Source organism: Parasteatoda tepidariorum, chromosome 6 (assembly GCF_043381705.1).
Source record: "Parasteatoda tepidariorum isolate YZ-2023 chromosome 6, CAS_Ptep_4.0, whole genome shotgun sequence".
In the NCBI taxonomy this organism is placed as follows: Eukaryota; Metazoa; Arthropoda; class Arachnida; order Araneae; family Theridiidae; genus Parasteatoda; species Parasteatoda tepidariorum.
This window is the reverse complement of record NC_092209.1, coordinates 92920957-92947503: the sequence shown is the minus strand read 5'-3', so window position 1 is coordinate 92947503 and position 26547 is coordinate 92920957.

Here is a 26547-nt window from a genome sequence, read left to right as displayed (position 1 = left end):
GCAAAATTATTTGTTGTCTGCTATTTTTGTGGAGGATAGGGTAGGTATTTTTCTTTTAATGATGTTTACTATTACTACGTGTTCTAAACCTTCAGTGAAATTAGATAAAATTATAGGCAATCCGGATTTAAATGAAACAATAGAAAATGGGAAAAGGAAAATGAATGTTTATTTAAAGAAAGATATTTTTAAACCTTAATTTTGTTCAAAATCGTACTATTTTTTTTTAATTCGAAAACACAGAGCGTAGGCAAAATTTATATTTTAAACAAAGCTGTGGCTTTTAACAACTACTATAATAATTTAAGTTGTGAGATGCTAAATTTTGCCAAACAAACATTCTCTGTTCAACAGCATCATATTACAAAATGTTACCATAGCCTCAATAACTACAGTATTACAATATTACTTTATTTTTTATTTGCTTATGGAATGAAATAAGAGAACAAATGTAATTTTTATAACAAAAATAGCTCCAGCCAGATATCTTTCACTGACCCCTAGTGGCTAAATTTTAATTAAATATTCTATGTCGTTAACAATATGGGTTGCGAATTGATACGCTCATCAGACATGGACCGTCATTGCTGTGTTGCCACAGAAAAATATGGTAACTTCTAATAGCTCATGCAATGATTAATATTTTTTAAAAAAATAAGCTAACAAATGTAATTTTGAAAAAAAAAGAAAGCAGAAAATCAACATATTTTTTTAATTTTATTAATAAATACAAGGAAATAAAACAAAACATAATGCACACGTTTTAGGTTGACATTTGATTATTTTTTTTTTGCGTGTAAGAAACATTTAATTTAAAATCGGTATACTATTCCGAGTTATCTCGGACCAATGAAAAACATTAAATATTAGTATGGTAGTGCTTAAAACATGGTACAACATAAAGTGATACTTTTCAAATGTCAGTGAAGGAATACGCCATTTTTTTTAACTCTTATTGTTATGTCAATTCAGCAACCATCGTCTATACAATCACACAAAACACGTGTGCAGTCCGACAGTCCAACTTCCAAATAAAACTTATCAAACTTCCAATCACAGCAGATTATGTTTTTTTGCTTCTGACCGAGTAAAAACGTGGCAAAACAAAATGTGCTAACAAACTCTGCTAATTTCGTGTTTTCTCGGGATGATAAATATTTGCGATGTATACGTACCTGAGTAAACTCGGGATAATCGGGGAAGCTTTTAATAACAAAAATAGCTCCAGCCAGATGCCTTACAACGTGGCTGAATTTGGAATTACACTTTCTACATCGTTAACAATGCGGTTTATGAGTAAATATCCTTCATTTAGTTTGCTAATAGTATTGAGTATAAAATATCAATAAATGAAAAGAGACTGAAAATTGCATTGCCATTTTCTCACTATTGCGCTGCCGCAGAAAAACTAATTTAACTTTTTTAACGTATCGAATGTACGACATAATTGCTGACGTCAAAAGATTAGAAATTGTTATCTGTACTATATTTTCAACATCGCATGTACAAAATGTCTTTTTAAAGCAATATTTCTTTGAAAAGACATTTTGCCTTTTACTGAGGTGTTGTTAATATGGATATGTAGCACGATTCCTATTTATACAAATGTGTATTGCTTATTGAACGATAGAAAATCGTTCACTGTTGGCAATAAAGTCATCAATAAGGGCAATTTTCAGTGTCTCATACTGTTTTTTCAAAATGTTATTAAGCAGTTTCCTTAATGTTTCTAAAATTTTAAGTATTAAAAGCATTTTGGTACTTATTAGATTTATTTTAATATTAATACATCTCATACTCAAAAACTTAATTATTACAACTTTATAGAATGTTTCATGACATAATAATTAAAAAGAAAGGTATCCCTATGCATACCAAGAAGTGTTTGCAATTTTGAAAAATAGATTTTTAAAAAAAACGCAGAAAGAGATAGAAATGTAATATAAATGCATACTGCCCAGGTAACCAGTTAAATTTTTTCAGGATAAGTATGAATGCTAGTCAACAAAGAACAATTTGCTCTAAAAAACGATAACTTAAAAAATGTTCCAAATAATTAGAATTTTCTGACCGAACACGATGCAGTCTGAGGAAAAAATTTAAATAAGTCAGTAGTTTAAAAATGCAATTTTAATCTTGAAAGATTTTTTCAAAAATAAATTTTAGTTACCTAAAGAGAACGCAGCAGACCGATTGATTTTGATTCCAGCTGATTTATCAAACTGTGACATTATCCACTTCCTCGCGTTGTTGCCACTCAGTCTCGATCACACATAACGTCCGCCTGTATGCACTCGACTGCTAACGGCAGCACAGGAGCAACCACAACTGTGAACTTAATACATCTCTCACAATCAGCACTAAAAAGTATGGTCATTTTAATACAACTCTCCCGGCTTCTCACAAAACAGTCATGAATCTACTAGTGGTATCCCATTCATCGAATTCCATCACAGATGAAATTGTGGGGGAGTACTGTAGTGTGTCTACCACTACAAAAATATAAATCCAATTCACTAGTAATGTAAGGCACGTTTACTCGATTCTATGTTGGGGGTACCTTTTTACAGATGAAGATTGACATTGTCGATATCTACTCTTCCCACAACTCTAAAAAGACAAGCTCTGACATGATTTGCAAGAGTTTATAGGCAATACTTTTATATTCAAACATACATGTCATGGGTTTTTTTATTCAGGAGATTTTTTAATATACTTTCTATTTGTATTTATTTTTAACGTATTGCATTACAATGTTTACCCATTGATACACGAAGGTAAACAAATGCATCCGAGTAAAAACAGTAAAGCTGTATGAAGGTATCACCTGATAATTATAATTTTACACAGAGTCTTACAGTGCGTCTAATAACACGGCCAGGTACTGTACATTTCGTACAATACAATATATTTATTATTTCAGATAAATATCTATTTATTTATTTTTCTGAGGTAGCGTTATTGTTCCTTTATCGTCCATTGAAGCATACCTTCAGTTTCTATTAAATTCGTAAACAATGCAAGTTATTTCTGTCACTAAAAAGTAAAGCAAAAAAACAAACCGAAACAGAACAATTAGCTAAAAATTCTCAAATGAGCTTAATTACCGCTTCATTTAACTTCTTAGATTCATTTACTTATATATTAAAACAAAAACAGATAAAAAAAATATTTCTAAACCCTAATTTGTTTACCGAAATATTCTTAATACTTAATGCCGATGAATAAAAGTGTCATTTTTTTTACAAATGTATTTTTGTTTCAACTCAATTCCGACCATCGGAGCTAAAGATATTAGTAATATCGCTTAATTAAGCAATTAAGTGGTTAAATTAGTTTACTTTCCCAAAAACTGTTAAGAAAATACGAAAACTAAAAAAAAACATGACTTTCATGTAGAAAAATGATGCAGCTTATTTAAAAATATAGACATTTTCCCCCTTAAGATTCGCTTGCATTCATTAAGTATTTCAAATAATATTTTTGATCTTTCTCTATTTCAGCAATGGGTTTTAGAAAACATTTCCGAATTTTGAGTCATTTATTATTTTCTGATAAAGAGCTGCCAACGAACGTTCTGTATTTTGACGTCTTTGTAATTTTTGTGCAAAAACTGAAAACTAATGCACAACTATATCCAATTGTTTTAAATTAATCTTTTCAAAAAAAATATTTATTTCATATAGTCGACTGAAATTTCTGGTTAAAATATCTGGAACACAGTCTTAAAAGTTTTTCTTCTTTTTTTATTGAACTTCGATTCGAAAGTACATTTGATAAATCGAGAAAACGCTTCCTTAACAATTAGAGGGTCGGTGAGGGAAGCGAGCTGGAACAATTTTAATTTAAACTAAACAGTTTCATATAGCTTATTTCTATTAAGATTTTAAAACACAACAAAATAGGATGAAACTTGGGAGAATACATGGATAACTTTACATAATAGTTTATTTTAAGATTACATTTTTGTATCTGATATTTACATAATGCTCTTTCAATGTCTTGCTATGAAGTCCCTGGCTATATTATTAGGAGCACTATAATATTCTATGTAAAATTATAATAATCAGGTGATGCTCTATATAGCTGTATTGGTTTTAATCGGATGAAACCGGTTTGCATTTGTTTACACTCCTGTATCAATTAATTAATATTGTAATGCAATACGTTAAAAAATAAATACAAATAGGAAGTATATAGGTATATAAAAAATATCCTGAATAAAAACCCATTACATGGATATTTAAATATATAAGTATTGCACAAAAACTCGTGCAGATCATGTCATTGCAGATCATTTTTTCTTCTTGGTTTATAGTCCTTTGAAATCGTTATAGTCCCAGTGCATCGAATTTTCTTTTAAACTTAAGTGAAAAGAAGAAAAAAATGGCTATTGTGCTTGCAAATTCTAACTTAGCAAACCAACGTGTTCTTCTAAAGTTAAATGTTATTTCCAAATAGATGGCTACTTACTCTCTATTTCTGGAACTTAGCATCTCTAAAAATCGATATGAAAGCTATTACAAACGAAGACATTTTTCTTTCTAGTTTGCGTAATGACTTTTCAAAATCACACCCATGGTCCTCGTGATATTTCAAACATTTTTCTGTCATTACTTTAAGTGAAAACAGAGTTCCTTTTGGCTTTAGGAAATTTTCGCCTTGCTTTCACACTTTATTTTTATGTTAATACTTTATCTGAAAAGTAAAGCTAAAGGAACATTTATGATGTAACAAAATGCTTTCTTTAAAAGATGTACTATTTTTTTTAAATATTTACTCTTTTTAATATATAGAATGAATAAATTTTTAATGTTCCAATATTTTCTTGTTACATTTTAAAGTTACTTACTGCAAACTGCTATGAATTTTTAAGGGGCAACTTTTTAAACTATTTTACCAAATATATTTCGAAATAAAATAAAATTCAGAAAGTAATATAAATTATACGTTACATTATTTTGGAAAAAAATTTACAGGACCAGAATTTTCGTTTTTTTCGTTTAATTTTTAGAGAACTGTCTTATTTAAATGTTTTATGTTTTTTTTTGGTGTTATTATGTTATTTCTTTACAAAATCTAATTATTTAATCTTTAGAAATACTATTTATAAGACATTTCCTTTTCCTTCTAATAGTTTAAAGCTGGAATTTCAAATTTAGACGGCTAGAAATTTTCGTAAAAATGAGGTCGCAAAATTGCTTTTCTTGGGGGTGAGTTGGGCAAGTTGCAAACTCTAATAGGAACATTTGTCCTGAAATTCTCTAGCATTGGATTATGAAGTTAGTTATTTGGTTATGGAATCCAGTGAAGGATTAGGAAGTATAGTATTAGTATATGAATTCTAGTTTAGAGTTATGGAGTCTAGCTTAGGGTTAATGGAGTTTAGTGAAGGGTTATGAGGTCTGGTATAGGGGTTACGAAGTTTAATGTTGTGAAGTTATGAAGTTTAATATTGGATTATGGAGTCTAGTGTAGGTTTATGAAGACTAGTATAGGGTTTATGAAGTCTAATACAGGGAAATGGCATTTAGTGTCGAGTTGTGCTATCTGATGTAGTGTTATGGATTCTAGCATTAGGTTAAAAAGTCTAGCAAAGGGTTATAAAGTCTAGTATTGCGCTATTAACTCCAGTATAGGGTTTACGAAGTCTAGTCTAGGTTTCATGAAGTTCTGGTATTGGGGTATGAAATCTGGTTTCGGGTTATGAAATCTTATTTGGGCTAGGAAATCTAGTATTTGGTTATGAAGTCTAGCATTAGAATACGAATAACTTTGTGAGGCAATATTGGAACTTCTCTGGGCAAAAAGTACGGTGAAATGGTCATTATTTTTTTCTCCACCTGAAAATAATCTTAGTCGTAACACGACAAATCTCTCGTATGTTACAGTTTTCTACGATAGTTTGAATCCGAATGGGCGATGTGAGCTTAAATGAGTTAGTATAATCCTTAACCCTTATCAATTTTTTTGGAAAAAAAAATTCAAGAAATCAACATATTTTTTTTTTATTTATTTATAAATACAAGGAACTAAAACGAAACATAATACACAAGTTCTACGTTGAAATTATAATTTTTTATGCGTAAAAAGTTTTTATTTTACCATCAGTTTACTATCCTGAGTTACATCGGACGTCTAATCGAGCGTTAAATCTTAGTCTCTGTATATGTTCACATCTTCATCATCTGAAAAATCATCTGCTTTACTTTCACTTTCGCTCTCCCGTCTGCTGTCCCTCAGATAGCAAAACTCCGAAACAAAAATGGGCAAACTTCCAATCACAGCAGATTATTATAATTATTTTGTTTCGCTTCCGGCCGAATAAAAACGTGATGAAACAAAACGTATGGACGCATTCTGCTAATGCCCGAGTTTACTCGGGATACTAAATATATACATGCCCGAGTTAACTCGGAATAATTAGGGAAGCGGTTAAATTAACTTTTATAGTTTATCCCAGAGCGTTTAGGAATCTTGTAAGCAGGTTCAACTCTTCTGATGATGAAGAAAAAGGCAGACTCTAGAAATGCAACTTCTTATGTCGTATTTCGTATAAATCGTAAGGGTGACGAATTGAGTGGTGAGAATATATTTCCAGATTTTTAAAAGAAATTAAAACTTTTTAATTGGTTTTATTATTATTAACTAATAATAATATAAGTTTATTATTATTAACTATATCAACCTCCACCATTGCTTAACATTCGTTATTGTCGTTTTATTTCACAAAATTTGAATTGAATTTAATGAAATTTTGGGAATTTGGTTGTGTTAAGAATCATTACAAAATGAATGATTACCTGCATTTTTAAAATATTCAATTGTGGTGGAAGAAATTTAGAAACATTTTTTTACTCGTTATACAGTTCATATAGGAAATGGTTTTACTTTCTCCTGGGCTAAGTTTTTTATGTTTACAAAAATTTCAATATAAATGTTAAGATTTATAGCTGGAAAACACCTAAACAATCTCTTTTTGTTGTTTTTGCGAAGTGCGAACTTATAACATAAAGATCTTGAGAGAGAGAAGTGAGGGATGTAAATGTTTGGTTCAAGAGCCATGCCTTGGCAACAATGTGCCTAAAAGTAGGTTGAAATTAAAATAACTAGGTTTATATCAATATAATTCAGTTAAACTTATAACTAAATAGAATTTTAAAAACTGATGCCTTTGAACTTTGCAGAAAGTAGACTAGTTTGCATTTAAAAGTCGCAAAAGTCGCAATTTTACGCACAACAATGGAGAAAAATTTAAAGCAAAGAAAAAGTGATAAGATCCCGAAAAAGAAAATTTAAATTGCAATGAATTCCGAAAAATTAAAATTTTGAATGAAAAAAAATATTTTTGGTCCAAGTAGGTTAAATTGTTACATTAAAAAAAAAACTCGTTTCAGGCCAACGAACTTCAATTTTGCAGTTCTATTTCTATTGCAATTGTAGGATTTCAATTCTATTTCTATTGTAGGATGCAAAGCTTCTCGCAGATTTTTTTTACTAAATAATTAACAGATAAATATCCTCTACCTAACTATCTAAATTTAAATTTTTTATTCCATATTACATCATTTGCACTTTTCAACACGTCTACGTCATTACAAGTTTATAAGGCCTATCATTTTCGAGCAGCAAAGCAAAATGTAATGTAGTGTAATAATCAAATGTAAAGTAAAGAAACAAAGCACCGAATCTAACGATTGTTTACTATAAAAGTTGTTTACTTTTCTCAGATTTTAAAAGCACTTTTCTGAATTCATGAAAATTCCTTCCCCTATCTAAATGAACTGATAAGCTGAGAATACATAAAACTCATAAAATAAGTTAAAAATAAAGCGAAAACATGGAAAAAAATATGAAGATTTCTTAAAGGGGAAGAAACAATTATAAAACGAAATATATGTATACATATTTAAAAATATTTAAAATTTTAAAGAAATATTGTATTGAAATATTTTGCTTTGTCTATATTAATACGATGTTAGAAAGCACTTTCTTTTGAGCATATAATTGTTTGAGCTGATGACGAGATTACATCTTTTCCATACTTTGTTTTACTTCTTTTTTAATTATTTCAAATTATAAATATTTTAATAATCATTCCTTTTCTCCTTAAAGAGAGAAAAACTTTCTCTTTAAAAAAAATATTTTTCTATATTTTCTCTATAATCTTAAATGGAATATGATAAATACCGTAGAACTATACATTTTTAAACTTCTTTTTCCCACAAAAAAAAAATTATATTTGTGTCTTAAGAAATAATTAAAACTTTTTATTTTTAAATTCTGTACACACTTTGAAATTTGCATGATTTTACAGGTTTTTTTTTACATCGAAACTCTTTTTTTCGAAAATGAGAAAACGAAAAAATTTATTTTGAAATTTTGTAAAATTTATATTTATGTTACAAGCAATAAATCACCATGCACTATGATGTAAGGCGATTTATTGCTTTATGGTGAGTTATTGCACGATGATGCATTGATTTATGGAAAAATTCGTTTATTTCTTTCTGTTTCACTTTTTGCAGCTTTTCTCATTCGGGGAAATGCTTTTATTCCGAAAATAAATAATTTTGCTCTTTTTGTCCTTTTGTTAAATGAGACGTACTACGGAATTGGTTCCGTAGAAGCACACTCATCGCACAATAATTCAGCAGCAAACAACATTTAAAAGGAACTACAAACGTAATTATCATTAAACTAATGGTCGTTGAAATTGCATCATTAATTCGGCTAACATAAAAATACTAATTATCTGAAAAATTATCTTGCATGAATAGGGTTCATAGTCGTTATTCGGCGCGACTTTTATTTAATCATCATTAAAACACCACCAAAGTTTTGAGGGGAGACTATCTTTCTCAGCTACAATTAAGGTTATCCACTTTTTCTAATACAGTCAAACCCCGCTATAGTGAACACGGTTTATAGTGAACTCCCGGATAGAGTGAAGGAAAAGTTCGATCCCGTGCCTCGATATGCACTTATAATGTTATTTATTATACATCTATTTAACCGAAAAAAGAGAGGAAGTTGGATATTATGAACTTTCTTCTGACTTCGACTGATTTATTTTCTTCATTTTTTTTCCAATAATTTTGAAATTTCTACTTCAAAATAAATACATATACCGATTTTTAAAACCATCTATACCATGGAATGCAGCAACAAGCAATTTTTCGTGTTTGCTTCATGTTGTTGTAGTTGTTGTTGTTTCACGGCCCCATTGACCAGCAGTGCTAGACCAGGTCCATGACGTTATACATCCTCAAAAATCCAACACCGTCAATGAATCATCTGCTAAATCCTGTTTGGTAAGCTCCAGGCACGTGAGGATGTGGTGAGGCGAAGCCTGGTCTGAAGAACAGTTGGTACAAATTTCAAAGTTCTTGGATCCTTCCGAAAATTTCATTGATTTAAGGTGACCACTTCGAAAGCGGGCAAGAATAGTTTGTTCCTGTCTATTAAAACCTTGGACCAGGGAGCCTAGTAGTAGTTTGCTTCATTATTGAATAGCATTGATCAATTGGTTCAGCATTCAAAGAAGCCGCCATTTTCCAGCATCTAGACAAATGCTTCAAATCAAAGCCGATGAATTTGATAAGCGATTTATGTGGTCGAATGGCTGGTTAGACAGGTTTAAAAAGCGGATTACCATAAATTCAGGTAAAAATTATGGGAGAGGGGGGAGGAGTGTTTCCATATCTGATGTTGAGGATTTCCCATCAGCTAAAGATTTAAAAAAAAATTGTACGCAAGTCGAAGAGTAATAAAAAATAAAAATTGCGGAACGGATATCGTGAAATCCCAGTTATAGTGAACCAAAATTTCGGTCACTTGAAGGTTCACTATAGCGAGGTTTGAGTGTAATAACAAAATAGAGCAAAGAAACATGTACTAGACCCCATCTTAACACTTAAGGTATTTATGCAGAGGAATTGTGCATAAAAATCTGCTCCTGATAAAAACTTTTATAACTAAGTATTCGTGTTTAGCAAAGAAAACTACTGTTAATATAAAATTTTGGAATACTCGTAAGAAATAATGATGACAACACATTGCAGCTTGCAATCGGTGAAATAAAACATTAAAGACAAATTTCTATAAATCATGCAGAGGTTCTCGTCTGTTTGCTGTTTCCGCTGAACGTCTTTTAGATTCTCCATCAACAAAGCCAGTTTTATTTCATTTTATAATAGCCTACCCTTTTTGGAATCAATTCTCTATGCTCAAAAAACCTTGCAATTTTGAATCCAACACAGAAGAAAGTCCTGGATCAAGCATGGAGACAAACAAGCCTTCGTGGATTATTTTTGAGGCAATTAACCCATAAGAAGGAGAGTGAAACCGCACGGTTAGCCAGACGGTAATGAGATTCTAACCCATGATCCATCTGCCGCTGAGCATGATTTACGTCAGCACTGTGGCCGGTGCGAGTCGGCAGCAGAATTCGTACTGACCCACCATCGCTGACATTCAAACCAGGAAGGCGAAGGGCGAGCGCTCCTTCAACTACTGAGGAGGCTCCTTCAAACCAAGTATTTTATACTGCGGTCTTTTATCAACTGTGTATTGCTATATTTAATTAACGTTTTTGTTCTTAATTTAAATATATACGAGCCAAAGCACTTACACTTTTTTCTTCTCCTCAGATTTTGTGATGATTCTAAAAATATCGCATCGTTTTTTGAATATTTGACATACAAACTGTGAGATGCGATTAAATGCGTCAAAGAGATCCAAGTAAGATATAGGGTCCACAAATCTCGTTTAGTGCGTGACTATTTTATAGTGCGGATTGTCACTATTTCAGCAGACATCTTCGAGCAGTTCTTTTTTATGTCGTTGTAGACAGTGTAATGATGTTAACGAAAGTAATTTCGAGCATTTCTTATAATAATTTATCAACTGAATCTTTTTTGTAAGTATCTTATGTATATTTTTCAACGTGACTTGCAAGAGATTTTTGCTTATCTTGATTATTTCTCCCTTAACGTAGTTTGCGCCCAATTGTTTTGAGAAAAAATGTCCCTCTCTACATGCCTTTTTCTACCTCACCGAATTTCTCGATTGAATTTCAGAACTCCCTGTACGTGTTAAAAGTGGTCTTTACGAAACACCCTGTATATATCTTGGCTGCTTTACAGTCCCTGGCCAAAATATTAGACGAACTATAAGATTTTATGTAAAATATTAATTATACAGGTGATACTACACAGTTTTATTGTTTTGACGCTGCTGGAACCGGTTTGCATTTGTTTACATCCGTGTATCAATCCAGAAAATATTGCGTACAAACTCGTGCAAAACATGCAATTATTAAAACACTACAATGAGTTTAATAATTGGATCTAATTATTATAATATACTAATATAATACCTGATATAATAAATATTTTATATTTATGTAATATATTGTCTCATTTATCCAATCGTTGAATTTATATTATATATCGTGTCATTTAACCAATGGACCACCGTAAACAAGTGCAAACGGGTTTCAGTAAGGTGAAAACAATAAAGTTGTACAGTATCACCTGATAATAGGAATTTAAATAAAATCTTATAATGTGTCTAAAAATTCGGGCAAAGACTGTATATAGATGGAAATTTTTATATCCTAATAGTATAAATGACAAAGTTTATTAAGTAAAATAAAAATATTTAAATAAATTTGTTTTCCTACCTATAGGTAGATTATAAATATAAACCAAAACAACTGCTATTATTCACGTTAGATTTATTTTTTACTCTTTTTTTTCTTTAAATGTTTCCGTCATCATAACATTGAAACTTTAGCAGTCATGCGCTTTGCTCTGCAATTACTCGAACTCACTGTTTGGGTTGTTTTATTTTTGATTTATTCTTAGAGAAAACGTAATGATGTCGGGAGTAGGAATTCCCGTCAGGAAAATAATTAGACTACTCTTGATTAAGTTTCTGCCCACGCCTTTTTAATTTTCAGGATTACAGAAACATTTTCTGTAACATAAGAAGACAATATTTTACTAAAAATTAAAGTAGTAAGATTTATACACGTAATTAAGGCTGTTTTCTCTTAGTTTTAAATTACATGTAAAATGTAAATTTTTTTTTTTTTTTGGTAGACGTAGGTTAAAAAAAAGTTTTGATTTTGTCTGGTGTATCTATACATCTATACATCTATACATCTATACATAATAATAAATTTTTTTTTGGTAGACGTAGGTTAAAAAAAAGTTTTGATTTTGTCTGGTGTATCTATACATCTATACATCTATACATCTATACATCTATACATAATAATAAATGCGGCTGTGTGTGTGTCTGTCTGTCTGTAATCACAATATATCGCCCCAGAAGCTTCGCCCAGGCACGAAACTCGGCACATAATTGTGTTTTGACATAATGAAGAAGTACTTTTTTTCTTTTTCAAAAATTTTGATTAGTTATTTAGTTATCAGTCATTTTGTAAGTCTATGCTTTTCGTCTGCTTTTTCGTCTTCAAAGAGCCATATTCAAAAAACTATTAAAAATGCATATACTTTTCCCCACTCTTATAAATGTATGCTAATGCGAACCTCACAATTGAAATATTAATTTTCGACAACTTAAACCAATAATATACGAAGGAATTAATAATTTAATTGTAAAGTTCGCATTAGTTTACATTTATTAAAGTGGAGAAAAGTTTAACTTCTGTATTAAAAATGTGGCAACATATTCGATACGTAAATAGAACGCTTCGCTTTGATATATTTGTCGCTGCTCATAATTGTTATAATAAGTTTTTCTTCTTCTTTCCACGCTCTATTTTTTTTTTCTTAAGCGAAGACGATAATTTTTATAGCGATATTGTAGTACTTTGTACAACTAAAAATTCTTTTCACAACACTTTAAAAATATTTACTTTATTTTCTTTATATATACAGAGAACAGTCGGCAAAGAATTCGATTAGGTTGAAAAACATTTCGCTAAAAAGGAACGAATTCCAAAAGAAAAAATAAACAACTTAAAGAATAAAAATGCTGATGCCAGCCAATTTTTTGAAAGTTAACTTAGAAATAACAAACCAAACGATGTTAAATAACAAACCAAACGATGTTAACAAAATGACGTAGAAAGCGCAACTAGATCAAAATTATACAAGCACAACTAGATCAAATTATAATACCTGAGTGCTTGACGTAACAGATATAGAAATAGAATTTGATACTATAAAAAATTATATAGAAATAGAAATTGATACCATAAAAAATTTATTCGTTTTCGTGTTCTTTTCATGTATTTAGCATTTTAGTTTTTTTTTCTTAAGCGTTGTAGCTATATAATTTCAAACATCCTCAAGAGCTATAACACATCTGCAGCAGAACTGGATATGAAGACAAAATTGCTGGACAGGAACACTTTAATTGTCCACTAATCTTCAGATTTCCGGCTATGTTTTAAAAAACTTTATTTGTGAAAACCTTTAGCTTGGCGAACAGCTGGGCGCCTTTGGCGGCTAGTTGGTAATAAATTAGAAAAGTATATGTAACAATTTTGAAATACCGTGGAATTAAAAGTATCAATTTACATTGATTGAGTAAACCTATCTAAAACTGACACCATTTGTGAATTATTTTCAATTTTCAATCATTCTTTATGATTGAATTATGCATTATTCAATTATTTTTCGGACTATTAACTACTCACCGTGTAGCCTTTATGATTAACGCAATTGCATTAAAATGAACTTCTATGACACCTTATAGTTCTAAGAATCATGTATTAAAGAACAACTAATCCAGATACGGAGTTATAGTATTTTTCTAACGATATAATGTTTCGATAGTGTAATTCAGGATATCTCCTACATTTTAGATTTTCAAATTCATGACTCATACCAAGAATTTTTTATGACTTAACGAAGTTACTATTTTCTCCGACGAAAACACAGCAATAAATTGAAAAAAAGCATTATAATAACATTCATTGAAATGATAGGTATAACCAAAACTGTTATACTCTGCATCTTCATATTTATAGATTTTAAATTTTAAAGAGTAAAGAAAGAGTTGAAGCAATAAAAAGAGCTGAAAAAAATACAAAAGCAAATCATTTTTTTCTTCTTTTTTCTGCAGAATTATATTCTTAAGATACTTTTCTTGTTTCGACTCGGAAAGGAAAGAAATACTCCCGATTTTTCTGTTCTCATTTCAGAATAACAAAAATTTGGCAATGACTAGCTTGCTTCAGCTAGAATTTTAAATTGATAAAATAAAAATAAATAAAAAAAATTCTGAAATCACAGAAGTTTAACAGATAATTTGCTCTTGAAATGATGTTATTTTTTCCTCATTTTTTGAAAGAACACAATAATTTCTAAAAAAAACATGATATAAACATTTTATATTTTACTAAAATATGACTGTGAGAGAGGAATTTGCTACAAATTCAGATATTCGGAACACCACGATTTTGGGGGGAGCTGTAAATTCCATTTTGAAATTTAGATTTTGCATAGTTTTTTTTTTTTTTTTTAAATAGTTAAATTTTGCTCAATACTGAAATTCATGACATTTTCAGGTGCGCAGATATCCTATTTATTGGCCTTTGTTGGCAAATAGGAGAAACTCATATTTAAGTGAATAAATATTATAAATAGTAAGATAAATATTAATAAATAGTAAAGATATGAGTAAGAAGAGAAACGAATTAGAAAAAGAGATAATAGAACAATAAATCAGTTAGCTAGATAATAGACGAATCAACGAGCAAACTATTGACTGAATCAAATATTTAAGAGTGAATTAGTTCATAAACGACTCGGTTAATTCACGAATTAGTTCATAAACGACTCGGTTAATTCACGAATTAGTTTGTAAACGTAATATGTAAAACTTATTTTCTTATAAAATTGTAATTTATTAGTACCATTGTAGCCAATGACTACTTTTTAATACATGTGTTCTTTAATTATTATTATGATAATAAAAGTTGTAAATGAAGTTATCTTTACTAGTAAATAAGTTATCTTTACTCATGAATGCCACTAGAAAGTATGGCATTTGAAAGCAAAGCTGCCAGAAAAGCAAATGGATGAATTCATGCGGAATTTCCCTCTACTGTAAAAAAAAAATGCTGTTTCCGTGAAAAAATATTATCAAGTAGGTATCTTTGTTCGAAGTTTTCATTTTTAAAATAAGACAGCTTTTCTTGTACCGGAAAACCAATAATTCTTATTTGTCAGGTTTTTTTTTCGCGAACAGCAGCAGAATGTGTTCTTTTTCTTTTATAATACTCCTGTTATGATGGATCAAAAAGTAGGAAAAATGTGCAATTGTTATTGATCAACCTAAAAACTGTTATCATCATAACACGAAACAACATAAAAACTGTTTTAATCATCTTTAATTTATTTTTTAACTGACGTTGAATAGTTAATCTTTTCTGAAGTATTCTTCGCGAGATGCAAAATAAAATGTCCGACCTTCTAACAAAATTTATGTTTTCTTAAAATTACGCGATTCTGCATTTTTAATGGTATTTAAGTATTATTTATTTTATTATATTTCATAACCGTTCTTAAAACGCTGATCATTTTTTCGTTTACAACTATCAGTGTTTAACTTCGAAACACTGTAATTGTGAATCCAACCTAGAAGACAACAGAACTTCTGCATCAAGAATTCGAACTACTACTACGGACTTTATGATAAAATTTTCTGAAATTTATGTTATTTGGAGAGGATAACCACGAAACTCTAACGCAGTTAGTGATATGGTAAAGGGATTCTAACCCATGATTCCTTTCCCACTCAAGATTAAAGATATTTTACGTCAACACTGTGATTGGTGCAGACCAGAAAAGTATTCATATGCGCCAGCCATCGCTGGGGTTCGAACCTGAGTAACGTCATTGAGAGGCAAGTACGCTATCCTCTGAGTTACAGCGGTTCTGCATTATTCGTTTCTCTGATTTCATATTTTTGAAAAATAGCTGTTTTTGCTTAATTTAAGAATAGAAATTAATTTAAGAATCACGGCATCTCAATCGGTTTTCGCCAATTTAAGCAATTAGAAAAGTTAATTTAGCAAAAGAATCCAGAACCAGGCAAAATTTCAGTATTTAATTACTTTACTCAAAATAAATAAATATCATAATTTTATCAACAACATTTTTAAGATAAAAAAGCATATAAGTTTTAAATAAAAAATCTCCATGTTTAAATAAAAATGACATTTTTTATATAAATTGCTTCTTCCAACAAAAAAAAATATTCAAAAGGAACATGTCTTTTCGAATGAATATCACTCGTGATTTGGTAGAAAGAAAAATGTGAACAAAATTATATTCCCCAAAATAGAAAAAAAAAATGGTTACTACATTTTTATAACATTTTTGCATTATTAGATTGCGTATTAGAACATTGTTTTAATTAGGGGACAGATGTTGTGTCTTTAATAATTGGAAGAGTTCTTGCAAAAATATCATAAAATGAGGATGCGAAAATTGTTCTAAAAAGTCACATTATCAAACTGTTTCTTTTTTCTTTAATTGTTTGATTTCCCAAGTTTGTGTTTAATTTTAGAAATAAATTATTTGAAAAACGAAAATTTCGAACTTCAAACTGCGTAAAACACAAGTTTTTCTGCTATGTGTCTTGCATGTTTTCGAAACAAGAGATTTTGTTTTTAAATCAGTAGCTAAGCTAATACGAAAGAAAAAACTATTACTGAGAATATAAAAATAAATATTAAATAATATTAAAATAAATACCGGAATATAAAAATAAATATTTTTAATATAGAAAACATCGCTTTGTAACGAAGTGTTTCATAAACTTGTTATGTTTATTAACATGTTGCAATTAATAAAAATATTCAGACATTTAAAAATTGCCATACAGAAAGGCCGAAAACTATTTACCCACTACAAAAAAAATAGTCACTTTTTATTTTTACCAAAGCATAAGAATTATTTTTCTACTTTTCCAGTTTAAATCATTCTTACTTTATGTTTGCTTTTAAATTTCGTTTTCATCTACGCATCATCAAGTATTTAGTCGATAACAAGGATTATTTTTATTCTCATTCCAAATCGAAAGTGGTACTTCGCAATGAAAGAAAAAAAGAGTGGCAAGTTTGCTTTTGATTTATAAATTTATATTTTTCGCATATTTTTGTACGTTACCAACTTTTTGTAAACTTCTTTCTTGTAATCAGACATATTTTTATGTACTTGGCGGCTAATGTTTTGGCCCCTGGTGAATCGATAAATTGGCTATTTTTGAGCCAATTTTCTTGAAAGCGAAGTTCAACAAAAACTTCTCGAGAACATAAAATGAAGACAGTTTAAATCAACAAAATTCTCAGTTTAACCGCTTTCCTTTCCAATTTATTTGGAAAAAAATGCAAGAAGTCAATATATATTTTTTTATTTCATTAATAAATACAAGGAACTAGAACAAAACATAAAACACAAATTTTAGGTTGAAATTTTTATTTTTTTTATGTGTAAGAAACCTTTAATTTAAAATCAGTTTATCCCGAGTTATTTCGGGCAAAAGAAATAAGTTAAATATGAGTCTTTGTAGGATAGTTCTTAAATCTAGGAACAACACAAAATGATACTTTTCATACGTCAGTGAAGGAATACGCCACTTATTTTTTACTATTATTGCTATGTAAATACAGCAGCCATCGTATATACATTCACACAAAACACGTGTGCAGTCTCACAGTTCAACAGCATAACTTCCAATCACAGTAGATTATGTATTTTTTTCTTCCGACCGAGCAAAAACGTGATAAAACAAAACGTATTGACTATGCACGAGTTTACTCGGGATAATAAAAATTTGCAATATATACATACCCGAGTTAATTCGGGATAATCAGGGAACCGGTTAAGGCTAACAGTCATAACCAATTATTTAAAAAAAACGGCATACTACAAAAACGGCATATCAAAAGACAACACACTGAAGTAGCATACTAAAAGAGAGCACACTGAAATAGCATATAAAAAATCGTACTAAAAGGAGAATAATTAAAATGACACACTAAAAAATAGCACACTAAAAAATAGCACAATAAAAAGTAGCATACTGAAACAGCATACTAAGAAATAGCATTATCCAAGAGTTGAAATAGCATATTCAAAATTAGAGCCTTAAAATAGCGTGATGAAATAATCATATAGTAATGAATAACTGTTAAAATGCATAGAAAAAGAGAACAGTTAAAAAATTGCATGTCATTCACTAAAATACCATGAAGATTCAGTTTTCGAAGAACAGTTTTAAAAAAGATTTACATACGTGGGATACGAAATCTGATAATTCAAAGTTATTTTGTATTGAAATGAAAAATAATATGTATAAGTCATTCCTCAAGAAAAAGGAATAAATTAAGAATAAAATATACAGTTCATATCTTTATTAGTTAACTTACGAAACGAAATGCATGCAAGTATTCTGTTTGAGTGTGAAATTAATACATTCCAAATGTACTAACTCCCCGAAAGGAACACATTAGGCCGCAACACATTCAAGATCCGGCTAACATAATTCAGAGGCATTTCAATAATCAAGCAACCATGAAGTATTCACACAGATCCCTGTTACACAAATTGAAATGTATACATCACTTTCCTTAGTTACATTTTCAAGACTTATATGTCTCACTTTGATGTACAATGGATGCTCATAAGGAAATTATGCGGCCTCCTTACATTTAATCAAGACTTTTATTACATGCATGAAAACATCCATTCAATCAATTTTATCTTCGTGTTTTTAAATTATATTTAATATCATTGTTGGAGTTCCATTTTGATTACAAATAACGTCAGCAAATTAACTTACTCTCATTCACTGAAATATAACATTTACACTTGCTCTTATAGTGAGTCTTATAACATGACCACAGACTGTATGTTAAGACTTAGGAATTTTGAGACAGTTCTCTATAGATTGGAACATAACACAGATTTAAACTGGCAACAACTAGACAACAATTATTCTGTCGACAACTAGGTTTTTTTTAAAAACTTAATTAAATTAATGTTTTACTGAATGAATGAAATTAATTTTAGAGTTTATTTGTCTCGCGCGTGACAGGAATTAGCAAACGACATTTCAAAATATTTCTTTAAGAAAAATTGCTTTAAGAAAATGACTCTTTTCCAGGAAAAAAAGCAAATTCTAGATTTTAGGATCTGAACTGAGTCAACGCAAAACTGTTATCTATTTTTTTTTAATTGTGTATAGATATATTTACAAATAAAATTAGATTATGTTGTAGAAAGAGAACGGTTTTTGATAATATCTTTAATAAGGGGCAGCAAATGTTGTGAATTAAATGTAGAGTTTAACGCCACAGGTTCCAAAATAATGCGACATGCTGCGCAAAAGAAGAAAAAATAATGGTTGTAAAAACAAATCATTTCTAACTTCATTTGCTGAAGACAGTCGAATTAAAAATGAATGAAATCAGACGATGTTGTAAATAAGTGAAAAAGTTAAAACAAGTATTTAGAATAATTTTTTTTCCAATGACAGGCACTGAATTTGAATCTTTTGCCTATACTATGCCAGAATTGTTGCTCATTTCGCGTTACCCAGTGGGCACCTATGAACCAAAGTCACGGAGGCGAGCAACATTGCCCACGCCACACTGCCACAAACCCGTTTATAGGGTGGGCCACATTCACACACACAACAGAGGACAGCACAAAGAGAGATAGAGACATCCATGCCCAGAGCGGGATTCGAACCCGCAGTCTATGGCTTCACAGTCAGGCACGCTAACCGCTCGGCCACCTGGCCGGGAGTATTTAGAATATAAAACTGCGCATATAAAAGTAAATATGTTAGGAATAAGAGTTTCATCTAACAAATCTTGTATACATATAAAATTCATTTATCAAAAAAAAAAAAGGTATACTGATGTTGATTAAAAGAGGGTCAATCGATTGAAATGCGATTGAATCGTGAATTAAACTCTGACCTTAATGGGAGGATTGAGTATGTGTATGATATTGACACTTAACATTAATAAACATCAACCGTTAAGTTTTAATAGTCAGAAAAACGGTGTAAGTATTACGTAAATTAAACATAAGTAGAACCACCCAATAATTTCGATTACTCAATAGATTTTTCTTTGAAGAACGTAACTAACAATTCTACAGTTATTTTTAAAAAAAAATTATTTAAAAAATATTTCGTCTATTATTTTATATACGAAACTTGAATTTAAAGAATTATTAAAAGTAGGGAACCGAAACACGGGTTTTAACAACTTTACAGGTGTGTGTGTTTTTCGTAAAAATAGTAAGATTTTTAGAACTTGATGATAGTGTGTTTCTTAGTTATGGAATTCAATGAATTATTTAATGTATTTATTAAGTGTTTCAAAAAGTTTTTTGAGTTTGCAACTAGCATATTGTAAAAAATCGCTATAATTTTTGCAGAAAATTTTTCATGTATTTTTTACAGTACCGGTGTTGTAACGATAAATGAACCTGGTTGGTAGGGCGCTGGACCCACGTTCATGAGAACGGCAAGTCGAATTTAGCCATCCGAAGACTCTCTGTGTGGTAAATGGTGACTGGTGCACGTTAAATCTATCGAGTCAAAAAGTCCTCCAAGTTCCCATAACAAATTATACCTCTCGGGGTACTGAATTGGAGATGGATCGTTCTCTGGCTCAGGTGAAAATTACGATCTGTGAAAGAATGAATGGATGTATGAATGGGTCCACCCTGTATACGGGTGGGAGGTATGGGTGTGGCAGGAGTCGAATTCTTGGCCTTATATGGCGCCACTGAAAAACAAGAACAATCTCAACCCTTTGCCTTAATAGCCTACGACAACAGCAACAACGATAAATGAAAATGAAAATCGATTGTTTTCATCACGTGTGCCAGATGTGCCCACGTGTGCCCATCAGTGTCGACTGAAATCACGTGTCGCCATTTTCAGTTGGTTGAAAAGCATCCGATGTGCACTTGTCTTTTTTTTCATACTATTCATTAAATTTTATGTTATTTTCTTAAAACGTTTTAGGACGAAATGCACAAAAAGTAAAATTAGCAATAAGGGGATCAAACTTATGACCTCTCTCCTCACCAAGCCCTTTTATTTTGGGAGTCAAGAATCATAATCGGTAGAAAAAATTGTTATTCAGAGAAAATACTTTATGTATCTGATTTCGTAACTTAAAGTGTCATCTGCACTAACTAATTAACAGATCACCCCTTGAACTATTAAGTACAAGAACTTAAAAATGATGTCATTAGATCAAAAGTGTTTTGCTTATTTATTTTTTTGCGCGCTGTTCATTACTTTAGTTCTACTATAATCTATCGCAAGATGTTCAAAAATAACAGAGAAAACGTGTGAAACCGAAAAACGTAACACGCATAGCCACTTGTTTCTTCTGTATGGATGTCCGCATGAAGAAAGCTTCCTAATTTTTTCTTTTAGAGCGTTTTGTTTAAATGTATTTCTATAGAAAAAGAAAGGATTTGGGAGAGGTTGTCAACTTTATCTCAATGCAATTATTATAAAAATATTTATCTATTAGAATTGATAGATAAATATTTTATGTATGGCTGTTGTAGTCGGCCATATAGGCAGAGGGGGTATGATTGTTATTGTTTTCCAATGGCGCCATCTATGGCCAAGAATTTGACTTCTACCACACCCGTTTATAGGGCGGACCCATTCATACATCCACAGATCATAATTTTGACCTGAACCGGAAAACCATTAATCTCCAATTGAATACCCCCAGAGGTAAGGATTTTTTAAGAGAACATGGTGATCCGACAGATTTAACGTGCAACAGTCACCATTTTACTACACGGGGAGTCTTCGGCCAGCTTGGTTCGAACACCCGTTTTCATAAACGTGAGTCCAGCGCCCTACATACCAAGCTATCCCGGCCTTATATAATATGTACTATCTACTATTGCTGTGGAAAGTTCCCCAATCGGTGCTCGGAGGTAATTTTAAAGTTGACAGTTAGGTCCGGCGGGAGTGTCTTCTAACGTTTGAACTTTAAATTTGGAGTGGATTGGTTCATAACAGCAAAAATTGGTGGAAATTATCGGAATTCTCCTTACACTGTTTTGAGACGTGATGGCTCAGAGGCTAAGACAATAAGCTCTTTGAGAAGAGCTAAGGTTCGATTCCCAGAGGCGGTTTGAAACCCACTCAACTTTAGATCAATAGGTATCAGTGGGTGGGTAAAGGAAAGGGTGCGCAGTTCTTACCACATTGCTGCAATCATGCCGTTGGTCACAAAATTGTGCAGTCATATCCCCCAAGACCCATTATGATTCAATGTAATGAAAAAGTTATGCAAAGAATAAAATTAACAATTAGCGGTTCAAGCACTCAAATTAACAAAATTGTTGGATAGTATTTTTAAAATTTTGTTATTCCTTATAATGCGAGTCGAAAATTCGTCGCAAAAAAGACATATTTCTCCAGAACACCGGTTCCCTAAAAGTGTTCCGTGGAAGGCCGGGAGTTAAGACAATTAAATTGAGTCGTGATTCATCAGGGGATAGAGCCTTCCAATGAGGTGAACCGGGTTCGAATCCCATCGATGGCTGGTCGATACGTATTCCACATTCTGCTTGCTGACGTAAAATATCCTCAATTGTAGACGAGTCATGGGTTAGACTCCCCTTGCAGTCAGGCTAACCGTGGGAGGTTTTCCTCTCCATGTAACGCAAATGTGGGTTAGTTCCATAGAAAAGTCCTTCATGAAGGCAAATTTCTCCCAATACTTGATCCAGGAGTTCTCATGTCTTCTGGATTGGGTTCAAAATGACAGGGCTAAGGGATTGAACATTAGCAGTCGTAAACCCATATAATTGTGCCGGCTGTTCAACGACGGTTATAAAATGAAGTAAAATTGTATGTTTCTTTTTCTTTTCTTGAAGAGGGAAACGAAGAATGGTGTCACCTGTTAATGACATGTATCAACTATTATGATACACCTGAAGTACGTAAAGACGTTTTTTTTAACTTTTTCTCTATTTAACCAACCATTTTAATTACACATTTTATGTTTACACTAAATTCTGTGGCAATTTTTGAATTTTGTCTCGAACGTTTATTATCAAAACAGGATTTTTGGACACATTTTGCTCTTATTTTATTGTCAATGTTTTTTGTGATAAAGGGGAGAAAATAACGATTATACGAATATTACATCTGAATTCGAATTTATTAATTTAAATAAAAAAAATTTGAGATAAAATAAAACAAAATAAGTTATTACCTCATAAGAGAACTGAAAATATTACCGAAACAGGATAAAACCGAAAAATAGTAACGAAAAAAAGCATAATAAATATCAAAAAGGAAAAACTCTAATAAGAGATTAATATGGAGGTGGAGGCACTGATATGCATGTCAGCTGTGACAGGAGGGCATTACCATGCATTCAGTGCTGGAGCAGTTTCTGCTGTTGGTGGTAAATTATAGCAAACAAGAAAAACAAAAGAATCCAACAGCAGGTTAGGCGTAGACTATATACCGTAATCTTGAAAATCGGAATGGAAGTGCATAAATTACCAGGTGGGAAAAGTAGCATCAGGGACTAATGTAGGGGCCTAATGTACTGCCTTTTCATCTATGCGCAGTATATATCTATATTTCTTTCGAATATAGTTCTTTTCTTTAAGTTTCATTAACTGCGGATAAGTTGTAAGTACATAGAACTCATAATACTAGAAAATATAAGTAGAAAACAAGGATAGAAGTAAAAATAAGGAAAAAAAAGATTTTACAACGGTTAAAGTTTTTTTTTAGTATAAATTATTGAAAACATTTATTAAAAATTTTAATATAAATAGTTAAAGTTAGAAAAAAAAAAGGTAAAATATTGTCATCAACTTAGACGATTATAGTCGCAAAAATAGTGCTTTCTACTACTGTGCTAACATACTTTTTACCAAACACTAAATTGTTTCTTTTTGAATCCATATTAAAATGTTTTGGATCAAAGACTTTATTTACGCTTCAATATCAAGTTTTATAATCTGGTAAATTAGCTATGAAAATATTTTAAAATCATTTTTGCAAGTTATTTGTAAATACACGACATCTGTTCCCCCTTCTTGTTCTATATGTTGCTATTTGTGTTTAATTTTGTCTTTTTCTTGGATTTTTTGTTGATTTTTTACTTTTGATTTTGTCTGCGAATCGATTTTCCTTAATGTTTGGTTATCCTAGCACTATTGTATAGATATATTTTGCTTTGGCTAATACAATATTAGAAAGCACTGTTTTTGCGGATGCAATCATGTGAGCTGATGAGGCGATATCTTTTCATTGCTATTTTTCTAAATTTAAATAAAAAAAATTTTTGTTAATAATTTATATAATTTTCATTGTTTTTTCTCTTCATATATATATAAAGAAAACTATGCGTAATCATTATCAGAACCTACACCAGACTGCTCCTTGTTTGTTTGTTCACAGTTACATTTATTTAGCTGTGAAACACATTCTAACACAATACCGGAAACTATTGCAACTATGCAATTGACACAGGTTCTACATTAATTCTAACACAGCTGATAAAAGGTTTTTTTTAAATATTGTTTTCTCCTGGGGTTAGTGCCATCAAACCACATATTCAGTTCAATTTTTAAGTGTGCCATTGTGCTTAAAAATATTAAATTCGTTAAAAAAATGTAGTGGGTCATCGGTGAGCTTTTTGTTCAGGACATAGCTCAAAATACATATTTGAAAAAAATGGATATAGCAAAAAATGCATCTTTTTTAAAGTTTAACCTAAATTAAACAACTAAACGGATAATTTTTGCGCTTACTTTTCCTTACTTATTTGTTCACCAAACATAAACATTATGGGACAAAGTCCCCAATTTCGGAGTTGGGATAGCTGGGTGTTATGTAAGTGTTCAGACGATCTCTTCATATTCAGATCTCTAAACGACAAAAGGAGTTTTAAAAATGTATTAAAAGAATTCTGTTAACATAAATTTACCATCACATTTACAGGATACATATAGCACTATTTTAAAAACTTTTACTTTTAAAATACTAAAAGAACCTAATTTAATAAAATATAAATTAGAGATTTACACAAACGGACGCTAACACATGACGAATATATTTAAATTCATTAGTTTATTCCTCAGAACAAAAATGCTCGTAAAATAAAAACAGGTTCAAATGCTCATTTTTTGGAATACATATTTTGAGTCGTGTTCACATAGATAGCTTTTGTGCCAATAAACACTTGATTCATTAAAAGCTCTAAAAATGTATCTGTGCTTAATATTGAGATTCTGGGGCAACTCATCAGTTTCTATCATTCTCATTCTAAAACCTATTCCTAGAAAATTAAACTAGATTTTTCAGATTAGATAAGTATAACTAACTAAGGTGATAAATAATTGAGATGTATGACGTTTCGTAAATAGTTATCTGGTTTAGTATTTAATCGATTGGTTAACATCTATGTATCGATGGCATATCGATTGGTTAACATTGTAATGCAACACGTCAAAAATAAATACCAATTGGAATTATATAAAAGATCTGAATAAAAAACCTCATTACATATATGTTTAAATATAAGAGTTATTGCCTATAAACTCGTGCAAAACCAAGCAATTATTCAAACACTACAGTACGTCTAATAATTGGGTCTAATTATTATAGTATACTAATGTAATGCCTGATATAATAAATATTCTATATATTTATAGAATATATCGTCTAATTTAACCAATTGTCGAATTTATATTATATATCGTCTAATTTCACCAATTTATACGCGAACGTAAGCATGGGCAAACCGAGTAAAAACAATAAAGCCGTATAGAATCATCTGATAATTAAGATTTTACATAGAATCTTATAGAGCGTCTAATAATTTGACTGTAGCTTTCGGCAAAGATTCATAAGGCCAGAGAGGTCCAGGTCGCAACTTGACTCATTGTTGCCAATATATTTTTTGTGTATTTTTCTTGTCTCTTAGATTGTCGGTTAGAATCATCAGATAGCAAAGTTTGAAATAAATACAAGCACGCATTTACAAATATAGTATATGCTTATGTTATAAAAAGTTTAAAAGTATTGCGTAAATAAACGATATATAAATTTAAAGACCCATGGGACGCCCCCCCTTATCAAAACAGGANAACGCCCCCCCCCCCAAAAAAAAAAAACTTCTGTATCTAGGGCTTAGAGGAGATCTAGGGTCACTGGATTTCTGAATCAGATCTTGGTTTTCGATGTCAGTGAGGTGAATGTTGTAGAATGTTTTATTTATAGTGTCAGTCATTGCTGTTCAAATTGAAACATTCCTTTGGGCATATTTCAATATTACCTTTTATTGTTTCTGTACCAATTTATCAATGTTTAATGCTTGTTTTTTTTTTAATTTTTTATTTACGGGGTATCTGCTACATTTTAGAGTTTCAAATTTATGACTCATTTCAAGAATTTTTCTTGACTTAACGAAGTTACTATTTTCTCCGACAAACACACAACAATTCATTTAAAAAAGAATTACAATAACATTAA